Source organism: Daucus carota, chromosome 6 (genome assembly GCF_001625215.2).
Source record: "Daucus carota subsp. sativus chromosome 6, DH1 v3.0, whole genome shotgun sequence".
NCBI classification, from domain to species: Eukaryota; Viridiplantae; Streptophyta; class Magnoliopsida; order Apiales; family Apiaceae; genus Daucus; species Daucus carota.
In genome coordinates, this window is record NC_030386.2 from 39,528,073 (window position 1) to 39,543,905 (window position 15,833).

The 15,833-nt window shown below is 33.0% G+C and overlaps 2 long non-coding RNA genes across 2 annotated transcripts; one reads left to right on the top strand and one right to left on the bottom strand.

The window, feature by feature from the left end:
• Positions 1 to 619: 619 nt before the first annotated feature.
• On the bottom strand, positions 620 to 3,340 carry LOC108225415 (uncharacterized). The gene is made up of 2 exons (XR_010284039.1): positions 2,820 to 3,340; positions 620 to 1,289 (listed from the first exon to the last, which is right to left on the bottom strand). It is a non-coding gene; the product is annotated as an uncharacterized LOC108225415 (long non-coding RNA).
• Positions 3,341 to 11,529: 8,189 nt separating this feature from the next.
• Positions 11,530 to 15,456, top strand: LOC135147059 (uncharacterized). The gene is made up of 2 exons (XR_010284467.1): positions 11,530 to 12,345; positions 15,188 to 15,456. It is a non-coding gene; the product is annotated as an uncharacterized LOC135147059 (long non-coding RNA).
• The last annotated feature ends 377 nt before the right edge of the window (positions 15,457 to 15,833 follow it).

Below are 15,833 nucleotides of genomic sequence, written 5' to 3' on the forward strand. Positions count from 1 at the left end.
CACCCCTTGACCAGCTCTCGGAGATTTCCTGTGTGTATATTTGAATGTCAGCTGATGGTGATGGAACAACCATTCATCGCATTTTTCAAATATAAACAAATAGTATAAAGTTGACTTTAATTTATGATATTTAGCTTGTAATTCGTTATGATTAATAAAATGATTTCACAATTATGGATGGTAAATTTATTTAAAATAATACAATCAATGAGTATATTATTAAAGATTGAGATCAAATTAGATGATATATGTCACTTTGATTTTTGGATCTTCATCCATTCTACTTTTTGGCATAATTTATGAATATTTATTTATTTTAATTTCCAAACAAAAATATAAATTTATAGTCGGAATAAACTTTTAAAAATACCCGCTCACTCAATTTCCTCACACAAATTCATCTTTTATTTAATCATATTAAAGATATAGAACATCAAAAAAATATTATCATCTTCTTTTATTAATGTAATTAAGAATTAGTTTATCACAATAACCGTGGATAAAATTTCTTGTACATAAGAATGAAGTCAAGATGAAAGGGAGTGGTTGATATATCTGTGATATGCATGCGTTTAAATGCGACCTAGGGGAATGAGCAATCATATGTTGAAGTTTCAAATATGAACAAATAGTAGTAACATTTTAAAGCAAAAATTTGTCTCAGTTTATAAGCATGGCAAAAGTACGAACCGAAGCCGGGACTTATAGAACTTAACAAACCGTAGGTCATCTCTATAAAATACAATAAAAAGTTAAGCAAAGACCATCTAAGATCACAGAATCTAACAAAAGGTCCTAAACCCAGGTAAAGGGAAAGATCATTATAGTTGCGAGACTGCTGCACTCGAAGAGGCATTAAATTTGGTCTGTAGCCATGTTAACCGCCTTTCACTTTTCAGAGAAATAAAAGTCTCTCTGGAGTTGGGATTTTCAAATAAATCCAAAGCAAAGAAGTAGAGGTGCTGATCAACATCTTGCATCTCATCTAAAACTTTAATGCACTTGCTTATTGAAAAGCGTTCTTCATTCTTCATTATCGCAGCTGCTCTCATTTTGGAAGCAGCTGCTATTTCTAGCATAGCATCAACTATAACATCACCAGTAGCCTTCCTACTCCTCTTTCTACGGCCTGAACCTGGCGTTGCAGTCTGACGCTTATTGTTTCCATCCAACATGTTTATATCATCACCTGAGCCTGAGGAGGCATCTTCATCAACAAGTGCTGGGTCAGCAGACATAACTTGAGGCCGAATACCACGTACTGCAAAGTCTTATTCCAGCTGTCTTGACTTCAAAATAGCAACAAACAGCAGTCATTTCAATGTTGTACAGAAGGAACCGTCCACAAAAAAATTATAAACAAACAACATACAAACACGTGGGAGATGTCAAAGCAAGAACGAAGAAGTTATTATCGTCAAAATTCGCCCAACTGGTAAATCCTTGATAGCGCCTCTAAGGACCTCTCATCTGAACCAACATTCGGAACCCCCTCCCCTCCCTTATAAGAAAAATATAGAGATGTTTCATTCAGAAATATGATAACAAGGCTATCTACCAGTCCACCTGCCTCATCGAAAAGAACTGTTTACCCATATGCTTGTAATGCAATGCCCCGACCCATTTCCTAGAAAGTTGAGCCTTTCATTCTGTGTCCAGCTTTTGACTACTCAAGTCTGTGACTCTGAGTTATACTTAGCTTAGTGATTTATTTGCTAGTAATAATTACCCTGTCTACCAAGAAGCCTTGGCACCAGAAAGATAAGAGTGACAAATAGAAATATATTACGTATATAGAATATAACATCCCTATACCTCTATTGAATCCCAGATAATATCAACTCAAGTATGTTGATGCAATCATTTTCAAAGTGACCAATCCTAAAACTAAAACCTTATGACTACCTTTAACGTTTATTAGATCACTTAGATTGCAGTTACCGTAATACTTAAAATCTTAAATATCCATTCTATCTCCTCTCATATTACACTCACAAAAAGGTCCTCAAAAATTCCGCTGCAAACACATTCAATACAAGCAGAATATATCCCAACTTCAAGTATTTGAGATGGACAAGAACAACACAACAACATTCACCGAGAACTAAAACCACAAAATGCCCTTCTCTTAAATGCGAAACCAACACACAGACACACACTCTCATCCACCCGTAGAAACTACATCTATCATCTCAAAATCACAACAGAACTTCCATTACGAAATTAAAACCTAACTCTCCGCAACCAAAAGGCAGACTAGTTTCACACCACCTAAATGCCACTGCCACCCTCTTCCTACATCATATAGATCACAACACACCATATAATCATTTAACCACAATTAATTAAAGCACATCACTTCCACAACAATAATCACTAAAAACATTATAATGATTATATGGTGTGTTGTGATCTATATGTAGTTAGAGGGTGTGGTCGCGACCATGTTTTGTGGTCGCGATCACAAAACACCCTCTAACTACATCAACTCCGAGCCTCACGAATAATCAAAACACATCGCTTCCACAACACTGATTACTTAACAGATTACAAATCCACACACTCATAACCCAATTACACACATAATCCAAACCCTAACTTTCGAGTTTCGACAACTCGAAAAAAACAAATTCACATCAATCAGACTAATTCATCCACATACACATGTCTATACACATAATTTTCAACAATTGAAAGGAAATATCATGCAAGTAAACGAAACCCTAGAAACTAGAATTGATTTACAGAAATAAAAAACAAAGAGAGTGATGCAAAGCAATTTGTGTGTGATGTATAGATACAGGGTTGTATGTATATACCTTGCGACTGAGTGATTCTCCGGCGAAGAGTGGTGTAGTGGGTTTGTTTTCTACGGCGGCGACAACTGTAAATAAACTATTACGACTATGGTGGTGCCGGTGCTGTAGTATTTGTGTTTTTTTTTTTTAAGGAGAATATCATTAGATAAATAAATATTTGATGATATGTTTTTGAATTAAATAATTGTAAGATCTTTTATTTCAGTTTTAATAAATAATATAATCCACCTGATTTAGAAAATATTATTCATTCATCAAGACAAGTTAATCTGTAATGTTATAATTTTAACTTTTTAGTTACTGTGTATTGTAATTTATGTTTCACCGGAATCTATATAAAAATGGACTTTGATACCTCTGAGGATAGAAATAGAATAAAAATTATTTTTTTATCAATGTTCTTGCTCAATTTTCAAAAAAGTAGCAATGTGGTCACGAATTAATTATTGATAGAAATGTTGTCATATATGATTCTGCTCTTATGTCGCGATTCAATAATGATATATGTAAATTTAGTATATATTCAACTGTTTTGCATAAGAAATATTTAATATAATATAGTATTTTCAATGTTAGTCGGTTGAAAAAGACCGACTAAATTAGACATATAAAATATTTATAATTAAATCTAGAAATTATACTAGTTATACTGATTTGATATATATTAAAAATCATATATTAAATATAACTAATATCAGGAGTTTAATTTTAATTTGTTTTTGATTATATGTTTTTTGTTTAAAATATGTATCAATTATTTTAGATAAGAGTTTTATAAGTTCAAAATACTATAATATTAATGATAATACGAACAATGACATCATGTAGATTGTCAATATTTTAACATGAAAAAATCCCAGCAATCAATTTCTTCTTTTATGATCAATAAATATCACAACGCAATATCTATCCTGCGGGAAGATCTCCGAGATTTAGTATTTAACTCGTTTTCTCTTCAGTTATGGAAAATATATAAAAGGGTATCGAGCAGCTTGAGGTAAAGAGAAGAAAAAGAAAATTACACAGCAATATGGGTGCCTCTCCTAAATGCCTCCTTTTTGGAATTGCAGTGTTTTTATTGGTTCTCAGTTTGGGTAAGTCTGTGTTGATTGTTTACTGGATTTGTGTACAGTAATTTTGTGATCGGAAAAATATAATCCTGAATATAAAAAATGATATTTATGTTATTGTTATGCAGAATTTCTGTTGTAATAAGCTTCTCTGTTTGCAGTACAACTATTATTTACTATACTACAAGTTTCGAATACGCAATTTTTTTTACTTTTGAGATGCTCGATTAATTACAGTACAACTATTATTTACGAGATTAGATTCCGAATTCCATTTCCAGCGTAAGATATTAGTTGAAGATGCATGATAAACGAGACAATTAATGTGTCGATCGAAACGAAAAACTGAGATCTCTCGCTAAATTTTCATTTTGCAGGACCAGTGAGTGAAGCGACGTCTAGTTGTTCGGAGTACACTAGAAATAATTGGGGAAGAAACACGCAAAAACCTCCAAATTGTATCGGAGGTTGTAATGAATTTCCGAGTTGTGCAAAACAATGTGTAATTAGTGGTTACAGTAATGGTAATTGCACCAGCATGGGTCATGATCCTCCTTGTGCCTGTTGTTGTTTATAAATTATAATTATTTTTTTATCAAAAAAAAGTTATAATTTATTTAAAATCTTAATTGAACAATGCTACGATATCAAACTAGGTATAAAAAACACATGACATGTTTTAGTTTATGATGTTTAATATACATACAGTGAGTCCATTATATTTACAAGAAATGAATCAATAACAACCAACAAGTTCTAATGAGTGCTCTTGAAAATATTTTTGGAAATTTATATTGCAAGTATAAATCAAATGTTTTGAAACGTTTTTCCTTCTAAAGTGAAATACTATCAAGAAAAACAGTATCGTTTAGCCAGCTTAGTTCTATATGCAATTTAAATATTTTCAAATGACACATGTTAAATCTAGAAAAAGTTGCAAAAATGTAATAACCCGGATTTTAAAAATATTTTTATTAATATTATAAATGATTTTCTTAAAAAGAAAGGAATAAGATTTAATATTTTATTCCAGTTTAATGAGTTTTCAAAGTTTTATATTTAAACCCCGGGTTATTGTGTTATTGATAAATAATTGTTTTTTTTAAAAAACTGATTTTCATATATTGTTTTGAAAATTCTGTATGAATATTATGTGAATATATGTGTTATGTGATTAAGTGGTATTGGTGAATTTGTTTGTTAATTAGTTATGATTAATTATTAATATTATATGATTAATATATGAATTTTTGTGAATTCTGTATTATCTGAATTATTGGATTGACCGCTCATATGTGCTCGGATTTGAGAGATTTCAATTTCTATATGCTCAGGAGAAAATATAGTTTATTTGGATATTTTCATATCGATTTATGGAATGTTAGATGATTTTATAATCGATTTACGGATTTAATTGCGTATATTTATATTTATTGATTAATTATTTGACTTCCGTAAAACCGTCCACTCGTAACGAGGTAGCAAATTTTCTTCCCGGAAGTTTCAACAAAACTCACCTTTAGCCTAATTTGAATATTCCGGACACTTTTCGTGTTTTGACTTTTTCGATCCGGAGTACGGTTTTTCCCGGAGTCGGTCCGGCGGAGTTTTGCGGGTATTTGAATTGTTGATAATTATCCAGTTTGTCTCGATAAGCGTGAAACAAGATATTTTGATTATTATATTCATCCTTATCTTGTAATAATTGCAATGGGACCCGCAGACCAATAATTGAGTTAAAAAGCCCCGTTTTGATGATTATCTCGAAAACCAGTACCGATTGGACTCCGCTTTATTAATATAAAGCTATTAAATACGTATTTTCATGTCATATACGATCCAAAGGGGTACCAATTATTTGTAAATATAAATAGACCTTTCTAGAGCTTATTTTCACCCGGAAAATCATTTCACCAGTTTCTTTCCACGAATACCGAGAGAAATCGAGTGGTGTTCTTCGTGTTCTTCATAATCAAACGAAGATTTGAAGGTGTTATTGGAGTCAGAATCAAGCGTGCAAATAGTCAAATCGAAGATATCGAAGAGTAGAACCCAAATCAATCATCAAAAACAACATGAGATTCACAGGTAGGGAGTAATTGAAGTTTTAAAATTCGAATTATTATAATTTTAAAGATGAATTTTTGTAAACGATCTTGTTTGATTGTTTTGATGCTTCTATGTTGTAGAGCGTGTTTTTCTCGTCGTTTTGATATATTATATGTTGAATTTGGGGTTCGGAATCATATAGAAACAGTGGTTTAATTCTTGAGTAGGTGTTCTTGAGTGTTCTTCGTGGGTTATGAATATTTTCAATTGAGATTTGGGCGTTTCTTATCTGTTAATCACATGAGCAATCGGTTGATATGGTTGGATAGAGCGTGAAGAGAGGAACTTGTGGGTATGTTCAAAAGTTATGTGGGATTCCCGGAAAGGGGTCACCGGAGTTTCGAAAGAAACTCGCCGGCGGGTTTTTGCTTCGATTTTCCGGCGACGATTGGTGATTCTGATCAAGTGTGTAGGTTCCTGGTGATCGGTAGTCGAGTTATGCGTAGTTTGGTGGCCGCCCGAGGCCTGTTTAGCCGATTCCGGCGAGTCAGGGGTGCCAACGGCGACAACGTGCCGTTTGGTCACCCAACTTATGAAGATGATGAAGTCATTGTACTCGAGTTTTGAAAATTACAAATTACCCCCTGGAACTTTTGGAAAGTTACACTTTAAACCCTGGACAAAAACTTTCAAAAGTTTACAAAATAAACCTTTTGATTTAATTTTCTAAAATTGTTTTATTTAATTATTTTAAATTCCAAAAATAATTTTTAATTATTTCTTTATTCAAAAATAAATCTAAATTAGTTTATTAATTAATTTTAATTAGTAATTAATTATTTTAATTAGTCAATTAATTTAAATATTAATTGATTAATTATTTTAATTAATTATTAATTGATTTTAATTGATTAATTAATTGGATTTAATTAATCCTTTTTGATTTAAAAATTCCGAAAAATAGTTTCGAGCTTTAAAATATTTTTCCAAATTATATTCAAGGCTCGATAATTGGTTATGAATGATTTCAAGTCCAATTTCAAGTATTTGGGACTTGATTATTTATCCGAAAAGTGATTCTTTTATCGATTTTAATTCCGAAAAATGTTTAAAAATTACAGAAAATTCCCGAAAAATCATTTTGAACTCAAGATTTGATTTGACCTCTATTGGGGTGGGAAACCTTATGTGTAATGTGTTGTCTGCTATTGGTTGGATGTCTTATGTGTCGATATAAGAGTGAGAAAACGGTTTTAAACATATCTTTTGATCCGTAAGTCGGAATCGAGTGAAACGAAAGAGAGATAGAAGCTCGTGAAGTCTATTTTAATATAACAAGATAATATGATTGAATCTAGAATGTGATTATATGCTATGTAATATGCAATATGTAACTATACGTGATTTGTTTGTTATGAATTGATGATTACGTGATATATGTGGTTATTCCTAATATAGTACATATGTGATAAATGACTTATATGACATAGTGCCATGATTTGATAAGAACATATGGATTATAGGAATTGGAATTGGTTGGTTGGTTGTTGGTTGGGAATAGGTTGACAGGTGGATAGTCTTATAACTAGACAAGATGCTGGCAGATTTTCGATATGATTTATATGATTATTGATTATAACATGTTATGTAGAATATGACTTGACTATATGATAAAGTCAAAGAATGATTATGTGCTAAGTGATATGTGATAAGTTTAAAGGGGTATATAAGTGGGTATCGATATGCGTGATATGTATATGCGATCGATTGTTTAGTGATTATAGTGTTATCTTATTCTCGTAAAGGATTTGGACGAGAAGTGTATGCCCGAAGACGTTCAGAAAGTCACGTGGTGTTACAAAGCGAATAAGGGATGAATCGAGTAAGCGAAGCGAAGATGTACGGTAGATAGAGTATAGCCAGAGATGGTCTAGAGACTATGAGAGGCATAGATTGTGAAAGTGGAAAGATGAGATTGAGATGTGAGACTGGAGTCAGATTTAAGGCAAGTATCCTAAACCTTTCTCTTGGATATATTGCAAATATTCTGATCCATTCCTTTGGTATCTGTTGCAAGAATTCGTACCTTTCCTTTCTATATTTAAAAGTGCATGTGTTCGGAGCTATTCTTTCTGTTCTTCAAGTTTCTAAAGAATTTCCGTTTTATTAATTAATTCGAAGTTCATATTGTCATTGAAGCATGTGTTGCTCAGTGATAGTTAGAGCTTTGAATGAATTGGGATCTTCTTGATTATTCAACCCACCATTATCAGGCTCGTTAACTTAGCCGATAATGGAGGATACTGAATAGTTGGGGATTTCCTGAACTGTGATTTATGAAATGATGGATCATGATTTATGAATAGATTATTATCAAAGTTTGATTTGGAATAATTCTGTTGTTGATGATATTTATGATGCTGTTCTGTTGATTTACATTGGCTTCTTGAATTGAATTAGAGAATTGGATTATTGTTTTTATATAAACATGTGGACCAGATGAGTGGTCAGACCAGATGAATGGTCATGTTAGGCCAATGAGTGCCTTGGATCCAGTGATAGAGCATGGCGGGGCCTGCTCGGGGTTAGGTATGACTGATCAGCATCCTAACCTTGGTTTTTAATTAAAATATGATAGTCCAATTCAATAATTCTCTTGTGAAGGATTGAATTCCTCAGGTTTCTATTGCTGCAAGGTATTGTGATTCTTTTATACAATACCTGAATTTGTGAACTCAGGTTGAATCTTTTTATATCTTGAACTCGAGAATTTCTGTTATATCACTTCAGAACTTTCATTGTTACTATTACTACTTGCTGAGCATTGTTGCTCACTCTTGCTATTCTCTTTCTAACCATTTCAGAAAGGCTTAAAGATGAGATGATTGATTGAGATTGTGAATAAGGCTAATGCTAGGCGAGGAGACAGAGTTGAGGATCCAGTGATCGAGGAGTGTTCAGGGAAGTTGATAAGGGTTGTGCTAGCCAGAGTTATGCTATGAAGATTCAGATGTAAGTCATGGCTGGAGTAGGTTGACAGTGATTCTTCTTATCGAAGATGATCTGATTTGGTAAGAAAAGTTGTGTAATATTAGTGGTGGATTCTAATTTCAATACTGTAACCTGGATGCGATCCTGCTGTTTTAAGGGGGTTAAAGTGTTCTCTTTTAAATCCTTTATAATGGTTTTCAAGTTTTGAATTTCAAGTTTTAAATTCTCTGGATTTCATTATCTTTAATAAAAAAAATACAGGTTTCCAAAGTGTTTTAAAAATGGTTTTGCGTGGTGACGTCAGAATCCAGGCCCCCGGATTCCTGGACCGTCACAGTTGGTATCAGAGCAACAGGTTTTATGTATTTGAAATTAGATTATAGTTTTAGGTTTTAAAGAGGAGAATGTGATGTAACCTCACATAGAGGTATGGTCAGACTACCTAGGAATAGTCTAGAAATGTGAGAGAAGACTAGGGTCTAGTTAGATGATTAAGTTAAGTGTGGATACTTAAAGAGATTAGGATTCTTAAGTTTAGACATATGATTTCTAGTATGTTGATTAATTGAGATGGTGAATTGTGGAAAAGGTCAGTATTAGACCTATATAGAAGAGTTTGATAGTGAATGATTGAGTTGAGAATGGTGAAAATGCAGAGTTCAGAGTATTCTGACTATACTGCATATTTGAAATTGGATTATTGTATTGATTTGAGGATGATATAAATGCATGGTTCATAGTATGTTGACCATGTCAGATATTTGGAAGATGTGTATTGTTTTGAGTGAAGATATGAAGAGTAAGTGTAGAGTATGAGTTGTATTGGATTAGAAGGAGAGATTGGTTGATAGGTGAGAAGTGAATGATAGAGAGTACGTGGAATTGAGTCCAGTTATTAGATGTGATGTCTGCGAGTAAGTTAGAACGTTAGTCCTCGACGACGACGTTTTAAGTTAAGCGGGACAAGGTGGGCCCATAACCCACAGGGCGACAATTCAGAAAATCGAAGATATGCTACATGTTGTGCTATGGACTTCAAAGGCAACTGGATGAAACATGGGAACGTGAACTACTTGGGCCAGACTTATTACGAACTATAACGTCTACGATGACATCTTACGAGACTATTACGAATCAACAGCGATCGATTATCGAGAACGTTGAAAAGAAGACATATATCGAACAATGATTTATTGAAGCAGAGCGAAAATCTGAGAAGACCTTGGCAATACCTCTCTTCAACTAAGATTCTTTTGGATTGTTTTTCTCATCAGTGAGATATTATCATGATATCCTTTCGACCAAAGTTTCGATAAATGAGATTTTCAATTTCTCAAATTCTAAGATGATAATGATATTGATTATTGGTGTGAGTTAGTATTGAATCGGTGTATGATAAAGGCGTGTTTATGAAGAGACAGTGGAATTTCTTGATATTATTTGATATTCTTTGATATCCCTTGATATTCTTTCATATTCTTTGATATCCCTTAATATTCGTTGATATTCTTTGACACTCTTTGACATTCCTTGATATCTTTTCGATGTTCCTTAATATATTCCTCGATAATCCCTAACATTCTTGATGCTCCTTGAGATTTCTTGGATTCTTTCCATCTGATTGGGATGAACAACCCTATGTATAGGGGACACAAGGTATACCTGTCTGTGTGATAGGAGTTGGATGGGACGCCATCACTTGTGTGTGTTGTGATTACAAGAAGGTTAAAAACCTTTAGTAGTGTCTAATATGGACACGCAACATGAAGTTCATTTGATCGTATTGATCTCCCAGTCACTCTTGTATTCCAATGTGACCTATTTTGAAAATATCTGGTTCCTCCGAAATTCCCAAGGATTGATTCTTGGGAAATGAAGTTTGCAATTGTGAAGGTTTTGATTCTCCTATTTCTTTAACTTTGAAGGTATGCCAAAGTTGATCAAAGGCGGATGAGCATGTGATATTATGAAGCGTGTATAATGATCTTATAAATGATACGTTTTAGTTCTTATCGCGGATTCTGAGGACAGAATCCTTATAAGGGGGGTAGAATGTAATATCCCATATTTTTAAATTTAGATTTGATTGTTATAAATCTATTTGTCTAAATATTATTGCTGGCTTGAGTTGAAAAGTGAATTGATTATGTGAATAGTTTGATATGATTATACTTGTTTTGTGGATTAATATGGATTTTACAAATATTGCGTACTCCTTCTTTCTCTGATTCCGAGGACGGAATCCCTATAAGGAGGGTAGATTGTAATAACCCGGATTTTAAAAATATTTTTATTAATATTATAAATGATTTTCTTAAAAAGAAAGGAATAAGATTTAATATTTTATTCCAGTTTAATGAGTTTTCAAAGTTTTATATTTAAACCCCGGGTTATTGTGTTATTGATAAATAATTGTTTTTTTTAAAAAACTGATTTTCATATATTGTTTTGAAAATTCTGTATGAATATTATGTGAATATATGTGTTATGTGATTAAGTGGTATTGGTGAATTTGTTTGTTAATTAGTTATGATTAATTATTAATATTATATGATTAATATATGAATTTTTGTGAATTCTGTATTATCTGAATTATTGGATTGACCGCTCATATGTGCTCGGATTTGAGAGATTTCAATTTCTATATGCTCAGGAGAAAATATAGTTTATTTGGATATTTTCATATCGATTTATGGAATGTTAGATGATTTTATAATCGATTTACGGATTTAATTGCGTATATTTATATTTATTGATTAATTATTTGACTTCCGTAAAACCGTCCACTCGTAACGAGGTAGCAAATTTTCTTCCCGGAAGTTTCAACAAAACTCACCTTTAGCCTAATTTGAATATTCCGGACACTTTTCGTGTTTTGACTTTTTCGATCCGGAGTACGGTTTTTCCCGGAGTCGGTCCGGCGGAGTTTTGCGGGTATTTGAATTGTTGATAATTATCCAGTTTGTCTCGATAAGCGTGAAACAAGATATTTTGATTATTATATTCATCCTTATCTTGTAATAATTGCAATGGGACCCGCAGACCAATAATTGAGTTAAAAAGCCCCGTTTTGATGATTATCTCGAAAACCAGTACCGATTGGACTCCGCTTTATTAATATAAAGCTATTAAATACGTATTTTCATGTCATATACGATCCAAAGGGGTACCAATTATTTGTAAATATAAATAGACCTTTCTAGAGCTTATTTTCACCCGGAAAATCATTTCACCAGTTTCTTTCCACGAATACCGAGAGAAATCGAGTGGTGTTCTTCGTGTTCTTCGTGTTCTTCATAATCAAACGAAGATTTGAAGGTGTTATTGGAGTCAGAATCAAGCGTGCAAATAGTCAAATCGAAGATATCGAAGAGTAGAACCCAAATCAATCATCAAAAACAACATGAGATTCACAGGTAGGGAGTAATTGAAGTTTTAAAATTCGAATTATTATAATTTTAAAGATGAATTTTTGTAAACGATCTTGTTTGATTGTTTTGATGCTTCTATGTTGTAGAGCGTGTTTTTCTCGTCATTTTGATATATTATATGTTGAATTTGGGGTTCGGAATCATATAGAAACAGTGGTTTAATTCTTGAGTAGGTGTTCTTGAGTGTTCTTCGTGGGTTATGAATATTTTCAATTGAGATTTGGGCGTTTCTTATCTGTTAATCACATGAGCAATCGGTTGATATGGTTGGATAGAGCGTGAAGAGAGGAACTTGTGGGTATGTTCAAAAGTTATGTGGGATTCCCGGAAAGGGGTCACCGGAGTTTCGAAAGAAACTCGCCGGCGGGTTTTTGCTTCGATTTTCCGGCGACGATTGGTGATTCTGATCAAGTGTGTAGGTTCCTGGTGATCGGTAGTCGAGTTATGCGTAGTTTGGTGGCCGCCCGAGGCCTGTTTAGCCGATTCCGGCGAGTCAGGGGTGCCAACGGCGACAACGTGCCGTTTGGTCACCCAACTTATGAAGATGATGAAGTCATTGTACTCGAGTTTTGAAAATTACAAATTACCCCCTGGAACTTTTGGAAAGTTACACTTTAAACCCTGGACAAAAACTTTCAAAAGTTTACAAAATAAACCTTTTGATTTAATTTTCTAAAATTGTTTTATTTAATTATTTTAAATTCCAAAAATAATTTTTAATTATTTCTTTATTCAAAAATAAATCTAAATTAGTTTATTAATTAATTTTAATTAGTAATTAATTATTTTAATTAGTCAATTAATTTAAATATTAATTGATTAATTATTTTAATTAATTATTAATTGATTTTAATTGATTAATTAATTGGATTTAATTAATCCTTTTTGATTTAAAAATTCCGAAAAATAGTTTCGAGCTTTAAAATATTTTTCCAAATTATATTCAAGGCTCGATAATTGGTTATGAATGATTTCAAGTCCAATTTCAAGTATTTGGGACTTGATTATTTATCCGAAAAGTGATTCTTTTATCGATTTTAATTCCGAAAAATGTTTAAAAATTACAGAAAATTCCCGAAAAATCATTTTGAACTCAAGATTTGATTTGACCTCTATTGGGGTGGGAAACCTTATGTGTAATGTGTTGTCTGCTATTGGTTGGATGTCTTATGTGTCGATATAAGAGTGAGAAAACGGTTTTAAACATATCTTTTGATCCGTAAGTCGGAATCGAGTGAAACGAAAGAGAGATAGAAGCTCGTGAAGTCTATTTTAATATAACAAGATAATATGATTGAATCTAGAATGTGATTATATGCTATGTAATATGCAATATGTAACTATACGTGATTTGTTTGTTATGAATTGATGATTACGTGATATATGTGGTTATTCCTAATATAGTACATATGTGATAAATGACTTATATGACATAGTGCCATGATTTGATAAGAACATATGGATTATAGGAATTGGAATTGGTTGGTTGGTTGTTGGTTGGGAATAGGTTGACAGGTGGATAATCTTATAACTAGACAAGATGCTGGCAGATTTTCGATATGATTTATATGATTATTGATTATAACATGTTATGTAGAATATGACTTGACTATATGATAAAGTCAAAGAATGATTATGTGCTAAGTGATATGTGATAAGTTTAAAGGGGTATATAAGTGGGTATCGATATGCGTGATATGTATATGCGATCGATTGTTTAGTGATTATAGTGTTATCTTATTCTCGTAAAGGATTTGGACGAGAAGTGTATGCCCGAAGACGTTCAGAAAGTCACGTGGTGTTACAAAGCGAATAAGGGATGAATCGAGTAAGCGAAGCGAAGATGTACGGTAGATAGAGTATAGCCAGAGATGGTCTAGAGACTATGAGAAGCATAGATTGTGAAAGTGGAAAGATGAGATTGAGATGTGAGACTGGAGTCAGATTTAAGGCAAGTATCCTAAACCTTTCTCTTGGATATATTGCAAATATTCTGATCCATTCCTTTGGTATCTGTTGCAAGAATTCGTACCTTTCCTTTCTATATTTAAAAGTGCATGTGTTCGGAGCTATTCTTTCTGTTCTTCAAGTTTCTAAAGAATTTCCGTTTTATTAATTAATTCGAAGTTCATATTGTCATTGAAGCATGTGTTGCTCAGTGATAGTTAGAGCTTTGAATGAATTGGGATCTTCTTGATTATTCAACCCACCATTATCAGGCTCGTTAACTTAGCCGATAATGGAGGATACTGAATAGTTGGGGATTTCCTGAACTGTGATTTATGAAATGATGGATCATGATTTATGAATAGATTATTATCAAAGTTTGATTTGGAATAATTCTGTTGTTGATGATATTTATGATGCTGTTCTGTTGATTTACATTGGCTTCTTGAATTGAATTAGAGAATTGGATTATTGTTTTTATATAAACATGTGGACCAGATGAGTGGTCAGACCAGATGAGTGGTCAGACCAGATGAATGGTCATGTTAGGCCAATGAGTGCCTTGGATCCAGTGATAGAGCATGGCGGGGCCTGCTCGGGGTTAGGTATGACTGATCAGCATCCTAACCTTGGTTTTTAATTAAAATATGATAGTCCAATTCAATAATTCTCTTGTGAAGGATTGAATTCCTCAGGTTTCTATTGCTGCAAGGTATTGTGATTCTTTTATACAATACCTGAATTTGTGAACTCAGGTTGAATCTTTTTATATCTTGAACTCGAGAATTTCTGTTATATCACTTCAGAACTTTCATTGTTACTATTACTACTTGCTGAGCATTGTTGCTCACTCTTGCTATTCTCTTTCTAACCATTTCAGAAAGGCTTAAAGATGAGATGATTGATTGAGATTGTGAATAAGGCTAATGCTAGGCGAGGAGACAGAGTTGAGGATCCAGTGATCGAGGAGTGTTCAGGGAAGTTGATAAGGGTTGTGCTAGCCAGAGTTATGCTATGAAGATTCAGATGTAAGTCATGGCTGGAGTAGGTTGACAGTGATTCTTCTTATCGAAGATGATCTGATTTGGTAAGAGAAGTTGTGTAATATTAGTGGTGGATTCTAATTTCAATACTGTAACCTGGATGCGATCCTGCTGTTTTAAGGGGGTTAAAGTGTTCTCTTTTAAATCCTTTATAATGGTTTTCAAGTTTTGAATTTCAAGTTTTAAATTCTCTGGATTTCATTATCTTTAATAAAAAAAAATACAGGTTTCCAAAGTGTTTTAAAAATGGTTTTGCGTGGTGACGTCAGAATCCAGGCCCCCGGATTCCTGGACCGTCACAAAAAATACTCATATCTCCAAACTTATTTTCAAAAATACGGTCGAAATTGTACAGATTTTCAAATTATCGGCGTTAAAGGCGACATTGCACCATATTTTTTAGAATAATTCCTGCAACTTGGGTATTTAGAAAAAAAAAAACCAAAATTTTACTAATAGTCACATGTGCATTATTGCATGTTA